Raw genomic sequence first — 16,719 nt, forward strand, 5'->3', positions numbered from 1 at the left:
CCCCTTTGACATCAAGGGCAAAGGGCTGTGCTCCCCCTTACAGTAGGCCAGATCTGCAAAAGATGTTCTTCAACAAGAACCAAGACTTGTACACCATAAGGGACCTTCCTATCACCAAAAGACTCAATACATACATCCATACTCCCTATCAAGAGGGGACATATCAGAAACAACCAATTATATTACAGTATTCATCCCAGGCATAGTGGGGAAACCAACATAGGCCGTTACATGACCTTGACACCATAAAAGAGATATGACAAGAGAGATACATGACATAGGGACAACAGATCTAGACCAGGACTTAGGAAAGGCACCAGCAGCATCTGATAAACATCTTGTTAGATCAGCAACCAGGATTTCTTTCTGAGTTCCTTCTCCTGAAACCAACAACCAAAACATCTGAATGCCAACAATGCTTTATGAGACTTTTAAGCTGCTCCCCCTGAGCCTGTGCCTGTTGTACCCCCTGAGAGAGAGAGATCTGTATTTCTAGGATACCATAAGCCATAGTTTTGGGTCCCTTGAAGATATTTGAAGATTCTTTTGACTGCCTGAAGATGAGTTTCCTTTGGGTTGGCTTGAAATCTTCCAACCATTCCTACTGCATGTGTAATATCTGGTCGAGTACCTGTCAAATAAAGCAAACTCCCAATCATGGATCTATAAGTGGGTTGGTGAACTGCTGCTGATTTATCATTTGCACTGAGGCTGCATCCTGTAACCATGGGTGTACATACTGGCTTTGACTCTTCCATGCCATACTTCTTCAAGATCTGCTTGAGGTATTTGGTTTGAGACAAGAAGATACCTCCTTCATTTTGTTGGATTTTCAATCCAAGAAAATATGTCAATTCTCCAAGAAGTGACATTTCGAATTCTTTCTGCATAACCAAGGCAAAGTTTTGACTCATAGTCTCTTCATTGCTGCCAAAAATAATATCATCTACATAAACAACAAGAATTAGCAATTTGTTATTTTCAACTTTTATATAGAGATTGCTATCTGTTGATCCTTTTGAAAAGCCTTGTTGGTGAAGATATTTGTCCAACCGATAGTACCAAGCCCTTGGAGCTTGTTTGAGCCCATAGAGTGCCTTTTTCAATCTGCATACAAGGTTTGGATCATTCCCAAGAATGAAACCATCTGGCTGCTCAATATATACTTCTTCTTCTAAGTCTCCATTCAGGAAGGCTGATTTCACGTCCATTTGAAATACCTTGAAGTTTTGAAAGCTTGAGAGAGCAAGGAACATTCGGATGGCCTCTAGTCTTGCCACAGGAGCAAAGGTCTCTTCAAAATCTATTCCTTCTTGCTGTGCATACCCTTTACAAACAAGTCTGGCCTTGTTTCTAATTACTTCTCCATTTTCATTTAATTTATTCTTGAAGACCCATTTTGTTCCTATTACATTCTTATCTTTTGGTCTAGGAACTAATTCCCAAGTGTTGTTCTTTTCGATTTGCTCAAGTTCTTCATCCATTGCTTTGACCCAACATTCATCTTTGCATGCCTCTTTCACATTTTGTGGTTCAATGGAGGAGAGTAGTGCCAAGTAGCTTGAAGCTTATGCAAGTGTCCTTCTTGTTTGTACTCCTGCTTCTTTCTGCCCCACAATCTGAGTTTCTGGATGATTCTTTTGGACATATCTGGATGGAGTCTTCTCTTCTATTCTTGTCTGCTCCTCTGGTTCTTCTTGAGATTCTTCTTCTTCTTGAGGTTCTTCTTCTTCATCATTTCGCCTTTGAGAGTAACCTTCATCTTCTTCAATGTCTTCATGATGAACTTGCCTAGGAATATATCCCTTCTCATCAACCACTATATCAATACTGTCAACAATTCTGCCAAGTCTTTTATTGTAGCACTTGTATGCTTTGCTATGTGGAGAATAACCAAGAAGAATGCCCTCATCTGCTCTAGGTTCAAGTTTGCCAAGTTGCTCATCAGTATTCTTAATATAACATTTGCTCCCAAAGATTTCGAAATGCTTCACGGAAGGAGTTTTACCACTCCACAGCTCATGAGGTGTTTGAGTGCTGTTTACTCGGACATTTGTTTTGTTAAGAATGATAACAGCAGCATGTGCAGCTTCACCCCAGAAGGTTGCAGGAGTACCTGATTCATCGAGCATAGCACGAGCCATTTGTTGGATAGTTCTGTTCATTCTTTCCACAACCCCATTTTGCTGAGGAGTTCTAGCTGTAGAGAATTCTCTTCTTATCCCATGTTCATCGCAGAAATCGAAAAATTCATTTGATGTGAACTCCCCACCTCTGTCAGATCTGAGGCACTTAATTTTGTGTCCTGATTCATTTTCAGCCAATGCTTTGAAGGATTTGAATTTTTCGAATGCTTCATCTTTGTGCTTCATAAGCCCTAACCAAACAAACCTTGAGAAATCATCAATGAATAATATCAGATATTCTTCTCCTCGAGGTGTCCTTTTCCTAAATGGACCACATACATCTGTATGGACTAGCTCAAGAGGCAAGCTAGCTGATCCTTCCTTCTCTGGAAAGTTAGTTCTGGTTTGCTTTCCAAACTGACAAGATTTGCATATGGTGTTGTCTGGAATTTTGATATCTGGAAGATCGCGAACTGCCTGATATTTGCATGCTTTCCTTATTTGTGAGAAGCTTAGATGTCCCAACCTTCGATGCCATAACCAGTGCTCTTCATCCTTGCTAAGATAGCATTGTTGTTGTCCTTCTTCAAATATGTACAGATTATTTGGAGTTCTTTTGCCTTTGAGAACTGTTTTACCTGTATCAAGATCACGAACAAGACATCCATTCGATCTGAAAATAACCTCGGTTTTTTGATCACACATCTGGCTGACACTTAGAAGATTATGCTTCAATCCATCAACATACAAAACATTTCCAGCCTTGACCTTTTCCTTCAAAGGAGCAATACCTTTTCCTTTTATAGTTGCAGGAGTATCATTTCCAAAAGAAACTTTCTTTCCTTTTTCTAAAGTAGAATAAGATTCAAGTTTTTATTTATCACCTGTCATATGTTTCGAACATCCACTGTCAATGTACCATAGATTTTCCTGTCCTTCTGCATAAAAAGCTATCCCACATCTTTCTGTCTGAGGTTCCTTTATTCTCCATTTTTTGGTGCTTGTGGCTTGTTCCTTTTTCTCCTGAAACCTGCTCCTGCATTCAGATTCTTTATGACCAAAATTATTGCAAATAGAACATTCAACTTCATTTTCAAGAACCGAAAAGTTGTTATAGGTCCTCTTTGTAATCCCTATCATACTTCTTTGTTTTTGAGCTTCCCTAGTCATGATTGTTTTATATGCAACACATTGAGCTGCTTTGTGACCAAAGTTATGGCAAGAAAAGCATTGTCCATTGAAGAAGCTTCTGCGGTTATTGAATCTACCAGCCAACTGATTGTAATTTCTATTTTCATCTATTCTTGTGCCAAACTGAGAAGATTTTACCTGTGGTAGGTTGTAGCTTTTGTTCACCCTTAAGAAGGATTGTCCCTGATAGTTTCTGTTTGTAATTCGTCCCTGCTTTACCTGATTATCTTCATTGTTCTTCTGCTCATTTCTTCTTGCTGCATCAAGATAACTTTTTGAGGTGGATGCTTGAGAGGTTTCTCCATTATAGCCCAAACCTGTTTTGTTTAGAGGAGACCGCTGCACATTGATAATCTCATCCAAAGTTTCAGATCCTTTGACAAACTTAAGATTAATAGCTTTTGTTTTCTCAATTTCTTTTCTGAGACCAACAATTTCACCTTCTAGTTTTTCAAGATGTTTTTCCTTTTCATCAATTTGAAATTGCAGAGTATCAATGATCACACTCTTTTCTTCTATGCATCTCTTGAGTCTAGTAATTTCATTATAGAGATTATCCACATCTACAGCATCCTCATAATCATCATCTTCAAATGCCATTAACAGTTTATATTTATTACCTTGTTCATCTTCATCACTGTTTGATAAGCCATCACTATCTTCATGGGTGTAGTAGCTTTTCTTATTTGCACTTTGTTTCTTGCTCCATCTAGCAGGTTCTTTTCCTTTATCCTTATAAGGACATTTTGCAGCATAATGACCTACTCTTCCACAAGCAAAGCATTTGAAAGGTAGCTTACCTCTGAACCTTCCAGCACCCCTTTGAAGATTTCTGACAAAATTTGATTCTTCCTCTTCTTCTGGAACATGGCTTGCTTCATAGTAATCTTCTTTTCCCGATGCCTTAAAAGCAGCTTCCCTTCTGTCTGATGGACCTCCCTTTCTCATTTCATAAGCAGTTAGAATTCCATGTAGCTGAGACATAGTGAGAACTTTGAGATTTTCCTTTTCTTCTATTGCAGATACTTTAGATTCAAACTTGGGGGATAATGATCTTAGAATCTTTTGAACTACTATAGTCTCTTTTATTTCTTCACCCAAATTTTTCATACAATTAACAATCTCATCTACCCGAAGAAAATAATTAGCCACACTTTCATCATTATACATCTTGAGAGTCTCATATTGAATCCTGAGAGTTTGAAGTTTAGCTTCCTTTACCTGTTCATCTCCTTCATAGCTAGTGATCATTTTGTCCCATATCTCTTTTGCTGATTTGAAGTGCATGACCTTCATGAATTCTGTTTGGGATATACTTCCTAATAGAGTACTGACTGCTTTTGCATTTGTTTCATATGTCTTTTTCTCAGCTGGATCTGTAGGAGTAGCTGAAGGAAAAGCATAGCCTGTTTCTACAATGTTCCAAACTTCTGTACCAAGAGATTGAAGATATGCAGTAACTCTTACCTTCCAATAATTGAAATTTGTTCCATCAAAAACCGGTGGCCTGATTGATGCTTCTTTCTCGTAGTTGCTCATGATGAATGATCTACCTTCAAGCGATCAAGCTTCTCTGAAGGACCTGCTCTGATACCAATTGTTGGAAATAATACTGAGAGGGGGGGTGAATCAGTATTATCAGATCAATCAAACTTTTCAATGCTCAGAAACATATACGCTACTTCAGTTAAGTGAACCAGCGTGTACACGCTACTGTGACTAAGTAAAACAGCGTATAAGAAGAAAACTCACAATTTAGTTAGCTTATTCTTCAGTTAAGTGCATCAGGACATTATTCACCACATTAACAGTAAACATGTGCAGTATAACAGAACATATCAAAAGCCACACACATGAACACCAAGATATAAGGTGGAAACCCAATGTGGGTGAAAACCACCTGCTGCAAGTTGTCTCTATCTTTCTTTAATATGAAACTTCAGTTTACAATATTTTGTACTGGTGCAGCCTTATACCAGTACGCAGGCTACAACCTGCAGAAGGCTACAACCTTCTCTCGTTCTCCAAACTTCCTTGGAAGGGAGCTCCAACCCCCTTTGCTCTTGTACTAGCCAAGATACTAGTACGTAGGTGCTGACCTACAATCTTCTTTCTTTCAGGTATCACTTTTCATACATTTTCAGACTTGGATATTCCTGAAGCACAACATTACAATCTGAAGACCACAATTCATTCAATTTCCACAACAGATCATTGAAGCATAAAACAACCAAACTCTGAATCACTGAACCACTGAACCCTGTCAATCACCAGTTACCAGAACACAGAGCAGACTACAGAACTCTGCAATAACAGTCAGACCCCACTGTAAACCCAAAATCAAGCTTCAAAAGATATACGCTACTTCAATGAGCAAAACCCGCGTATACACGCGCTTTTACCGAAGCCAACCTGCGTACAGATCTAAAAATAAACTTTCTCAATTTGCAGCTGTACCAGACATTAGTTAGACCCAGAACATAGCATTGCGACAATATGCAGATCTAGAAATACGCATAATCAACCATATCATGATAGTGCATTTCAAACCATTAGATCCCGATCTATCCTTAGATCTAGTCTTCCATCAACCGATGTGATCTCTCCTTGGCTTAGATCAAGCAACCCAGAACTTGCATATCAGATCTCTCTCTCTCTTAGATATTCAAGCCTTGTCGAAAGATAATCTTGCCTAATGATCTTCTTCTCCTTATATAGTCTTAGGCCTAGCTCAATACCAAGAGCCAAAACCATAGTAACATAATACCATCAACTTCAAAACTAGGGATCGACACGCCCGTCGAGACACAATGGTCCGAAATCATAGGCACAACTTCCAAGGACTAACCACCATGGACCAAAGATACTTTTCCACATACACGCGCTTTTTCTGAATCCAACTAGCGTGTACACGCGACTTGGGCTTAACGAACATGCGTATATGAACTTCCTTGGCATGCTGTACTAAGATCTGTCTTCTGATTAAGTTGCCATCACCTGTACCAACCTCTAAGCACCTGTACCATCCTCTGAGTGAGTTGCCATCAAGGACAACACTTGAATCATAATGCCAACAATATCATGACTAAATCATCTCTAATCATAGAGTTATCAATCTCTTGTTTATCCAATTAAAAAACACCTTTGAGTATTCCAATCATAAACCTGTAACAAAGAGATTATTTATGCAATACAATTATTGATCAACACCATTCAATAGATTGCAACGACTTGGAGATGATATGTCTATTTAATTTCAAGAAAACAAATTATAGCCTTGAGTACATAATCAAAATTATGAGATCTAATTAACAAATGCTTTCAAAATAAAATCCCTACATCTAGATCTATCCTATGATATTTTACAAAACTTGCTTCTAGGCGGGGGTGTGCCCTTAGCACTCCCATAGCAAGTCTAAATGAATGCAATATTCTATTCAAAAATCAAAAACATATTAATACTTACAACAAATTAATTGTAGGATTAGAGTTGTATTAAAATTCAAAAGATAACTTTATATGCATAAATTCTTTCAGTCCTTCTGAGGGAAAGCGAAAATTATTACATCAATCCTTTAGATCTATCCTTTTCTTCCTCCCCTCAATCCATGGCTAAGACATTTATAAAATTTACAAAGAACATTTTGACTATAACAATTATTTTCCTTAATTATGGAAAATTGCATACTTTTAGCAAATTGGCCTTAAATATTTGCATATCTTTCTAACCGTGGAAAATTTTGGAAAATTGTTTGGAGGAAACCTAACTTGTCATATTTTCAACAACAACCTATATTATATTTGTCTCATTCAACTTCATCTCCTTGTAAAGTGTGCCCGAAGTTGGCTATTTTGCTCTTTTTGCAAGATTCTAGAATTTTGAAAAAACAATGTTTGTTTATGCAATTGCCTTAAAGTCCCGCATGTAACTTTTGAACCAAATTGAATCTTGAGAAACGGTTTTGGTTATAGTTAATTTTTTATATTGGTAAAAAACCCATTTGTTAATATTTTCAAGATTCACCTCCAGATGCCGGAAAAACGAGGTAAAACTCAACGTTTTGAAAATGTTGCGAATTTTTAGCAAATTTGTTGATTTTCTTCTAGAGACCCACATATGAGACCTGGGTGCAATCAAAATCATGGTAAGGTGTCATAATATCATTTTGGAAAATAACCTTCCTCAGTTTTCCTTGGAAGAGTGCTGAGATGTCGAAGCTCCAATTGGATATTTTCACTTATAGGAATTTATTCCGTACTCAACCTATAACAACTAGCTTAACTGGCTTTTGAAGAATTTTGGAAATGGAGCCGTGAGGAAAATGAACTTAGCATAAATCGTAATTATTAGATCATGACTAAATCATCTCTAATAATAGAGTTATCAATCTCTTGTTTATCTAATTAAAAAACACATTTGAGTATTCCAATCATAAACTTGTAACAAAGAAATTATTTATGCAATACAATCGTTGATCAACACCATTCACTAGCTTGCAACTTCGTGGAGATAATATGTCTATTTAATTCCAAGAAAACAAATTACAACCTTTAGTAAAGAATCAGAATTATGAGATCTAATTAACAAATGCTTTCAAAATAAAATCCCTACGCCTAGATCTATCCTATGATGTTTTACAAAACTTACTTGTAGGAAGTGGTGTGCCCCTGGCAGTCCCATAGAACGTCTAGATTAATGCAATAATATGTTTAAAAATCAAAAACATATTAATACTTACAAAAAATTGAGTGTAGAATTAGAGTTGTATTAAAATTCAAAAGATAAGTTTATATGAATAAATTCTTTCAGTCCTTCTTAGGCAAAGCGAAAATTATTACATCAATCCTTTCAATCTATCCTTTTTTTCCTCTACATGGGCTAGGGCTAAACCATTTATAAAATTTACAAGGAAAATTTTGACTTTAACAATTATTTTCCTTAATTTTGGAAAATTGCATATTTTTAGCAAATTGGCCTCAAAGATATTTGCATATCTTTCTAATCGTGGCAATTTTGGAAATTTTTTTGGAGGAAACCTAATTTGTCATATTTTCAACACCAAACTCTCTTATATTTATCTCATTCAACTTCATATCCTTGTAAATTGTGCCCGAAGTTGGATATTTGGCTCTTTTTGCAAGATTCTAGAATTCTGAAAAAACAGTGTTTGTTTATGCAACTGCGTTAAAGACCCGTGTGTAACTCTTGAACCAAAATGAATCTTGAGAAACGGCTTTGGTTATAGATAATTTTTTATATAGGTGAAAAACCCATTTGTTAATATTTTCAATATTCACCTCCATATGCACGCAAAACGAGGTCAAACTTGGCATTTTGAAAATGTTGTGGATTTTGAGAAAATTTGTTGATTTTCTTCTAGAGACCCAGATGTGAGACATGGGTGCAATCCAACTCATGGGAAGGTCTTATAATATCTTTTTGGACAATAACCTTCATCGGTTTTCCTTGGAAGCGTGCCAAGATGTCGAAGCTCAAAATTGGATATTTTCACCTACAGGAATTTATTATGTACTCAACCTGTAGCAACTAGTTTAATTGGCTTGTGAAGAATTTTGGAAATGGAACCATGAGGCAAATGAACTTAGCATAAATCGCCATTATTAAATCATGACTAAGTTATCTCTAATCATAGAAAACCTAAGAAAACTAATGATAATCAACCATGAGGCGTAGGATATGTATTGGTGGCAAGTTGTGGAATTACAGTATGAAATGATTTAAAACTATCATACTTTAGGTTATTAAATAGTGGTACTATGTGATGGAAAAATAAACATATTTTATGCTCAAAATCCCCCATGCCTGAGGGTTTTCATGTTCTCATGCAAACAATTCTCTTACTCATTGGAAAATTCTAACATTGTTTCATAGATGTTGGTTCTTGTGGAGCAACATTGCTTGAATATTTGGAGGTGTTCGTTCTTGTGGAACAACATTGCTTGAATATTTGGAGGTGTTGGTTCTTGTGGGGAAACACTCTTCATATTAATATATCATATTGATTTCAGAGAAATACAAATTCAGGACAAGAATGAGATTGATGAAGGAGAGATGATGGATGAAAATGGGGTGGTGATGGAGATGGTGAATGGGTGCGTGCATATTCTTTCATCGTAAGGCCAATGTCTATATGTGGTTTCTTTTATCATTTCATGGGAGTAATGACTTCATATTGTGAATATAATTCTTGTAGAAGACATTATAGAGATTTCCTTTATTAATGCACCATAACGCTTTTTCTTTTAACATGGTCTTGTAATCAGAATATATGCGTAATGAATGGAAGGAAATAGAAGGATAATGGTTTATGAAAGATGAAATGTGTGGAACGAGAAGTGGTTAATCATTAAGATTCTTTAACATTCTAATTAATTAGAGAATCATAAGCCAAATTTACCTCAAGTTTTACCTTTGTTGTTGATGTGCTCGGTGCAGCAAATTGAAGCAGAGGTTGAACTAGATGGAGCTGATGTGACTGCTGATCTGTTCTGCTAAAGAAGGCTAAAGGATGGAGGATGAACTAAAGTGGTGAAGTATGAACAAAAATTCCCATTCTCGCCCATGCCTGACTTTTATGTTCTGAAAAAATTGAGGAAAGGTGATTGATTCTACAAATGACAATGGGAATGCTGATACAAAAATCCAAACTGCTGTAAACTTGTGTTGAGATCTCAAAACCATATAGCCTTCAACCGCTACACATCCATGTGCAATCTTGCATATGTGAATAAATGGTGTCAATGTCGAACACATGAAATAATCATTGGATTACCGACCATTGAGGATGTCGTTAACCAATGTGAGATATTCCACCTTTGATGTCAATGGGAATCAAGGCACTAGGTACATTCTAGTAGCCATGAATGAATTTTTTGAAGTCGAATGGAATAAAAGCATCATCCACCAAGAAACATTGATTTATTTCCTTAGTATATGACAAGGATACCTTCCATTAAGGGATGCAGGTTCCTAGGTACCTTAACTAGCCCTAACCTAGATCCTAGATAATGTGCTGATGTCGATGAGACAAGGTTTGTTAGAAGGTGGGAGTTAAGGGATCCCACATCAACCAAATTGAGTAAAAATGTAATGAATTTAAAGATACATGACTTGAAGAACTCATACAAATTTACAAACTTTATTGGGAACCTTCTCCACGAGTTACCTAGTTTTCAAGCAAAATCCCTACACAGTTGCACCAGACAAGCTAGTTTTCACAAAATACTTATTTTTCTCTTTACTATTTTCATTTATTTATTTACAATACTAACTTTCCTGCTATATTGAATAAAATATGCCCCCCTCAAATTCAAAGAGAACTTCCAGTGAATCCATGTGTGAATTACGTAGAAAGATATATTCATGCTTTAAAGATTTACCATATAAAATTTAGCATATACATCAACATGAAAAATCAACAATTTTGAATGATGTGATATAAAGAGTATTAAAAGATGAGAGTGATACTTTGACTTAATTGTGATCTAGAACCAATTATTGATGTAATATTGGTGGTATTGGCCCATTTCTTCATTTGGACCACTCTAAAAGTCCTTCCCGGTCATGCGAGGAAAACTTGGATAATTGGTCTCTGGAATGCATACAAAGCTTACTGATGGGCATGGTGAAAGTTCCTCTGTCCCAATTTCAGAAGGATGCTCCTAATCATATTAGGTACAATATTTCTTGATCTTCTTGTAGATAGGCAAGAGTAATCAAGGGATACTTCGAAATCATTTTTTGGTTGTGGAGAGAGAGATAATTTCTTGAGTACAGTCAGGATAAACTCTTCCTGGGATGTAGATATCCCAGCTACTGCTAGGATTTGAGAAAGTACTTTGAGGGACATTCTTCAACCTCTCAATGATTCTTGAATTTCTGTTGTTGTTTGATGACCCCTATCTACTATCATGGATTAATACAGAGGGGCTCTTACAACACCCAAAAAATGTTTTATCTTTGAAGAGCTTGAAATTTTAATATAAATGAATTAAAAGTAATTGCAATAAAATATACCAAAGTTGAACTCCTCTCTTACCTGGACAACCAGATTTTGGAGTGACCCCAAACCAAAGTGGATATGTGTCTCTTCACTCACGTCTTATCGTCTTCTCTTCCTTCTAGTTCCCCTACAAATAATACTAGACAAAATAACTTGTGAAAAAAAGTCTGCTCTAATCCCTTTAGCACCTCCCCGACAACAATATCAAAAATGTTGGGGAAATTATATGTGTTATAATTCCAACATTAAATTATCAATTCGAGACTCATAAGCTTTAAGGCACAAGCGTAGGTAACGCAGGATCGGAGCGTCTAATCTAAATTAACACCATGAAATCTAAAATCTAAAATTAAGTACAGAATTCCTAGTCCTAATTTCAAACTAATCCATTGATAAAAACATGCTCAAGAAATACCAATCATTTTACAAATGAAACTGACTCTAATTAATAAAAAGCCAACAAAAACAAATTACTATTCAAATTATTTTAATCTAAATGGAAATCGCAATCTAAATAATAAGCTCTATTTAATCTAAGTACAAGAATCTTAAATAAATCAAGACTAGTTTAAAATGGTACCAAACTTATTTTAAATCTTATCCAATAGAATTCACTCTCATTCAAACGATATTAAACTAAGGAAATGGTCAAACAATACCTCAACTAATCTAATTCTGAGGATCACATGTTATGAAACCAGCTCAAGAAAAGATAGAAAAGATAGATCAATGTCTTAGAATTAGCCTCTTCGAGGGGGCAACCTCCATTACATTACATAAATGAACAATTCTTGGATGATACAAATGAAAAGACCCCCTTTCTATATATAGGAGTCTAAGGGGTCATAACATAATGAGAGCCGACATAACAATAATAATGTAAGGGTACAATAATAACAATAATGGGCTTCTATGGGGCACATTAGTAACAATATGGGCACTACATGGGTACATCAATATAATAAGTGGGTTGTACTAATAACAATAAGGGGTTACACTAGTAGTATAGGGGCCTAACATGCCCCTCTCCTTCAAAAAGCATTGTCCTCAACAATTGAGTAGTTCTTGATGCTTCTGTATAAAATTCTTGTCCTCCCATGTGGAATCTTCAGCAGGTAAGTTTTTCCACTTGATGAGATACACTGAAATTGATTGATTTCGTAGCTGTCGGGTTCTTGTTTCTGTGACTGCTCCAGGTTCCAATATGATTTTTCCTTCCTTTTCAATATTTAGCAATATTGTTTGAATTGGGATATTTTGCAACTTTTGAATAAGTGGCCATACTTCTTTTTCCTTCTTCCATTCATCCCTTGCTTCGTTTATCCAATCTGGTTGGATAATAGAAATAGCACAAAACAATGCTTCCACTTCCTCATCCTTGAAGAGTCTGCCCATTCGGTAAATCAATAAGCATTCAAACTTTAACGTCTAACATCACTCTACAATTTCCTCAAAATAAACTAAGTAATCCAAGGTACTAATTGACATGGTTTTAGATTTGAAAGACTACAAAATAAGAAACTATTTTATCGTTAGATTTCTTTAATCAAACTCAAGAAATCATTCAAACATAAGCGCATTAACTAACAAGTCTATCAATAACTAATTAAAATTATAATGCATCTCAAAACTAAACTACAACTCCAAATAAGGATTAAATGGTCTCATTGCATTACTTTCAAGTACTTCAATGCCAAAAAACAATGTTACAAGAAATTATAGTGAATCAGTAAGGTACTAAATTGATTTTAATTCATATTTAAAAGAAATAGAGTTATCGATCTCTTGTTTATCCAATTAAAAAGCACCTTTGAGTATTCCAATAGTAAACGTGTAACAAAGGGATTATTTATGAAATACAATCATTGATCAACACTGTTCACTAGCTTGCAATGACTTGGAGATGACATGTCTCTTTTATTTCAAGAGAACAAATTACAGCCTTGAGTATAGAATCGGAATTATGAGATCTAATTAACAAATGCTTTCAAGATAAAATCCCTGCATCTAGATCTATCCTATGATGTTTTACAAAACTTGTTTCTAGGCGGTGGTGGGGCCTTGCCACTCCTAGAGAAAGTATAAATTAATGCAATACTCTTCTTAAAAATAAAAAGCACATTAACACATACAACAAATTGAGTGCAGAATCAGAGTTGTATTAAAATTCAAAATATAATCTTATATGCATACATTCTTTTAGTGCTTCTGAGGCAAAGCGAAACATATTACATCCATCCTTTTGATATATCCTTTTCTTCCTCCACAAAATCCATGACAAAGCCATTTATAAAATTTACAAGGCAAATTTTGACTCTAACAATCTTTTTCCTTAATTATGGAAAATTGCATATTTTTAACAAATTGGCCTCAGAGATAACCATGGAAAATTTTGTAAAACGATGTGGATGGAACCTAATTTGTCATATTTTAAACAAAAAACTCTCTTATATATGTTTCATCCAACTCCATATCCTTGGAAATCATTCCCGAATTTGGTTGTTTGGGTCTCTTTGCAAGATTATAGAATGCCGAAAAAACAATGTTTTTTTATGAAACTACCTTAAAGACTCGCATGTAACTTTTGAACCAAAGTGAATATTGAGAAACAATTTTGGTTATAGATAATTTGTTATACTGGTAAAAAAAAATCTTATATTTTCTAGATTCGCCTCCATCTGCAGGAAAATCGAGGTAAAACTTGGCATTTTGAAACTTTTGTGTATCTTGAGAAAATTTGTTGATTTCCTTCTAGAGATCCACATGTGAGACCTGGGTGCAATCCAACTCATGGGAAGATGTTATAACATCATTTTGGACAATAACCTTTGTCACTTTTCCCTAGAAGTGTGTTGAGATGTCGAAGGTTAAAATTGGATATTTTCACCTACAAGAATTTATTCCATACTAAACCTGTAGTAACTAGTTTAATTGCCTTGTGAATAATTTTGGCAATGGAACCTTGTGGAAAATGAACTTAACATAAACTATCATTAGTAAATCATGACTAATCCATATCTAATCATAGAAAAGATAAGAAAACTAATGATAATCAACCACGAGGCATAGGATATGTATTGGCGACACATTGTGGAATTTAGGCTATGAAATAATGGTACTATGTGATGGAAAAATAGACATATTTGAGGCTCAACAGTTACAATGTACACTCTTTGAGTGGTGTGACTCTTGGATGTTGCATCTATAGGTCGTGACTCAAACTATGGTGGTGTTTTGGTTGATCTCATCATGGAGCTTTAATATTGTCTTAAATTATACCCATTTGTGGTTGAGTCCACATCAGCAAGGAGGATGTCTTTCTTAGGTACTTGGCCCACTAGAAGTGTCATTTTGGATTTCTAGAAAATGAGGATGTAATTAATACAATTCTAGTGCGGTGTCAAGGGTGGCGTAGCGGGTGTTCACAACTATTGGAGTAACCACCATTTTCTCATGTATGGTAGTGATTGGGGGTTCTGTGAGGAAGACACCATTAGGAGCTCCACCTTGGATCTCTTCTTCCATGGCATTGAGACAAAGCTCTTGTCCAGGCATGAATGACAAAGGAAAAGCCCCTGAAACTACATTAAGTTGCCATCGTCAAGCTAAGGTGACATTGCCTACTAGATTAGTTAGGAGAGGTAGGGCGCTAGCTCCAAGCCATCGTAGAGGTTGTAGGTTGTTTCATAGGAGGGTTGGAAAACTGCCTCATGGCACTCTAGCTTAACCCAATAGTCCCTAAAAGTGGAGTAGGAAAATGATGAGAAAAATCACCTAAAGGAGCACAAAGCATTGATGGTAGCTCTGACCCAGATCTAGTACTTTTAGTGTCATATAAGAGAATGTGTAGTGATGGTGTGGCATGGAAGCACCCACATCTTGAAAAATTTGGAGCACTTGGAAGCCTAGATGGCACACTTGGAGGAACATGTTGGCTGCCCTTACCATCCTCCCCCTCCGTTGTGGATTTCACTAGATAATCCAACCTCTATCACTTCCGATGATTATGTATGTCCATTGGTATTTTGTTAGTTTTTTTGGTTTCTCGACATCTTTGGCCTCTAGGGGAATGGTCGACTAACGTATGTATTTTTTGGAATGTTTGTCATGGTCAATTAGCACTGATCAACAAAACAATTTGGGTATAATAGAATAAATCAACAGTTAAAACGATGACAAACATTTCAGGTATAATTGTTGATTAATTCAAATTCATATTCAATAATGAAAGCATAAATAGAGTAATAGTAATATATTTATCCACATATAAAATTAAAACTCATGTTTGAATTAAATAATGACATACATTGATCCATCCTCATCATTGATTTTCATATATACACCATTCATCCATACCATGAGATTCAATAAAATTGAATAATGAAATAATCAAATGCATTGATCGATATAATTCATCATTCAACATTATATAATGTACATTGATTTAAAAATTAAATTCATCATTCATGATTCTAGAATCCAAATTGAAAGAAAAAGAGACTAGTATATTACTAGATACTATATACTATATACTGAAGTTTGAACACTAAAATAATATATTATTCAATTGAAAATTGATATAACTCAAGTATCAAATTCTTAAACTCAGAAATATTTAAGAGTGAGGAATCAATAATCAATATGAGGTCATCAATATCTATTATCATGAATCAATAGTGTTATCAGGAAATCTAGTGTCTATGCAAAATTGCTAGTCCCACTAAGGCTGGCAACTACCTTAGAAGCAAACAAACTAAAACCACTTTTGTTTTCCTTTATGAGAAGTAGATAAGAGGGGAAAAAAGGAGACCAACTTCTATCTTTCACTTGGTTCCTTGCTTGATTCCTCTCCCTTCTGATAGATCTTTGCCACTCGCTTCCTTGCCTACCCAGCTTCAAAGAGCACCTGTGGAATCAAAGCAGCACAACACTATCAAAGAACAGAGATCTACTATCATAAACAATATAGGACCAGATATATATTGACCACACAAATGCATATATCATCAATCGTACAAGAATGTGGAGGAAAACTTGAATAGCTTTATTAATAATCAAGAATAGAAAAGAGGATTACAACCAATTTTTCTGACCCAGCATCATCCTCTCAGTAAGAAAGCCCTTATTCACCTCATGAAAAGCTTAGATCACCCAACACTATGATGTTACACCAAGAAACCAGTAGCACTTCCTTACAAGATACAAAATTCCAGCCTCTAGATCTCTGGGATGACGGATCAATATATAGATGTTTTCAAGGGGGGCGAGTTAGCTTTTGAGATTTGATTAGTTTCCTCTTTTTGATAGTTCTTGATTCCACTTAGAGATTGATGATCTCTTACTCATCCCTGGGAGAATGCAGAGAGGCAAGTGTCACA

This window comes from Pinus tabuliformis, chromosome 6, assembly GCF_031772625.1.
Source record: "Pinus tabuliformis cultivar Carrire ecotype Pingquan chromosome 6, CPIR1, whole genome shotgun sequence".
NCBI classification, from domain to species: Eukaryota; Viridiplantae; Streptophyta; class Pinopsida; order Pinales; family Pinaceae; genus Pinus; species Pinus tabuliformis.